At 37.9% G+C, this 2,147-nt stretch overlaps 1 protein-coding gene across 1 annotated transcript in view; it reads left to right on the forward strand.

Moving 5' to 3' along the window:
* The window catches only part of LOC107670305 (FERM, RhoGEF and pleckstrin domain-containing protein 1-like), a 47,628-nt gene that overhangs the window by 44,346 nt on the left and 1,135 nt on the right, over positions 1-2,147 (forward strand). The gene's annotated exons all lie outside the window — the stretch shown is intronic.

Genomic DNA, 2,147 nt, shown 5'->3' on the forward strand with positions numbered 1-2,147 from the left:
TCAGGTGTGTTTAATTAGGGTTGGAGCTAAACTCTGCAGGACACCGGCCCTCCAGGACCGAGTTTGGACAGCCCTGGGTTAAATGTTTAACTCAACCTTCTGGGCAGTAACCCAGCCGCTGGGTCAAAACAACCCAATCCCTGGGTTTGTCCACATTTTACCCAGTGCTGGGTTGTATTTAACCCAGCATTTTTTAGAGTGTAATATTCATACAAAGTAAAAGATCATTTATTATAAAGACCATTCTTAATCAATATATATTTTCTTTAGAAGCAAGCCAAAATGTTACATTATGTAGGTCAATATAATAATTTTCTGGCTTTTTCAACTTAATTTCACCATAAACAAAAGCTAAATTTGCTATAATATGTGTTGTGGCAAACTGTTGATTGCTCTTGCTCCGCCCCTCCTAACTAGAGTGCACTAGCCAGAGTGCACTAGAACTCACCAGTGAGAGAACACCACCAGGTGAAGTTAATCTATTAATTAGCAGGGCAGAACAGACTCCGGCTGTGTCCGAAATCGCCCCCTATACCCTTAAATAGGGCACTATTTGAGGGAACAGCCATTTTTAGTGGTGTCCGAAACCATAGTGGACGTTCTCGAGTGCACTCATTCAATCCCACAATGCACTGCAAAAACGAGTGTACAACTGGTGCACGCTCAACGGCTAGAGAATGCCCATATTAATCTTACTACTGGAGCTGCTAGTTTGCCAGTTTCAAATGATTAATAAACAGCAAGCACCAACTATGCAAAAGCAGCATTCCTTCCGATGCACTCAGTGTCCGAATTCACTACTCGTTTTCATTCACTCCTTCTAGTGAACTGAATTGGTGACCTACTGTAGGGAATAGTGAATGAGGGTATAGGGGGCGATTTCGGACACAGCCTCCATGTAGAGTAGCAGTGGCTTGAACAAAGGAAAGATTCCTTTTGTGCAGAGTTAAGCCTACTACAACAAAATGAAGAAGCAGCCAGTGAGCTTTAATATTTTGTTATTTTTGTACTTGGGTTGTTTTGTTGAATTGTGTTGTATCTGAATATTATTGGGGTTTTTTTTGTATTATTTTGGTTTGTGAATTAGGTGTGGTGTTCACCTGCTTGACTAAATGACTGGCTGATTGATCACTAAATCAAAAAATGTGAAAAAATATAAGAAAGCAAAGTATGGTCAATGAGTGGAATCCAGCCGAATTCTTCTTATCTGTTTTCTGCACACTGAAACTTTGCAAATGATGAAACCACTTGACAATATGAAAGCAGAATTTTCACTTAGGACAAAACTAAAAACAATTAGTTAAATTGAATGTTTCATTAAATTTGCTTACTATAAATAAAACTTCACTAGACCTTAATGTTCATTGTGATGTTTTTTTTGTTTTTTTTTTAATATACATAATATTTTCTGAAAAAATAATAAAACCCCAAATAATTTCTGTAGTCATTCTAGCTTTCTGCACATTAGCAATCTGGTGTCAAGAAAAACAAATACTGTTTGAACACATTTTTTATTTTATTTTTTATTTTAAACAAGAAATCATGATTATTAATCTGACCAATATAAAAATGCATTTTGTCTTTTGCAAGGTAAATGTGACCCTTACCCCCCGGTTTCACAGACAAGGTTTAAGCCTAGTCCCAGACTAAAATGTAAGTCTGAGCTGTTTCAACCGAAAGAAACGTGCACTGATTGGGCTTGAAATATGTCAGTGCCCTTGTTTTGCCTCAAGATGCACACCAGTAATGTTTTTTCTAAGGCCTAATTATAAAAATTCCTTTAAAGGGGTCATATGATGCGATTACATTTTTTCCTTTCTCTTTGGAGTGTTACAAGCTCTTGGTGCATAAAGAAGATCTGTAAAGTTGCAAAGACTAAAGTCTCAAATCCAAAGAGATATTCTTTATAAAAGTTAAGAGTCAGCCACTCCTACCTAAAACGGCTCGTTCTAACACGCACCCACATGTCTACGTCACGATGTTGGAAGATTTGCATAACGCCGCCCAAATGTTCACGCAAAGAAAGAAGGCGTAACTTTTATTCTCGCTGTAGTATTGTTGTTGCCGCTGCCATGTCGTGAAGACGCTGTGTGTTTCGTTGTGAAAGCGAAACTACTTTGTTTGGTCTTCCAAAAGAGGACGATATC

Source organism: Sinocyclocheilus anshuiensis, unplaced genomic scaffold (assembly GCF_001515605.1).
Source record: "Sinocyclocheilus anshuiensis isolate Anshui unplaced genomic scaffold, SAMN03320099.WGS_v1.1 scaffold732, whole genome shotgun sequence".
NCBI classification, from domain to species: Eukaryota; Metazoa; Chordata; class Actinopteri; order Cypriniformes; family Cyprinidae; genus Sinocyclocheilus; species Sinocyclocheilus anshuiensis.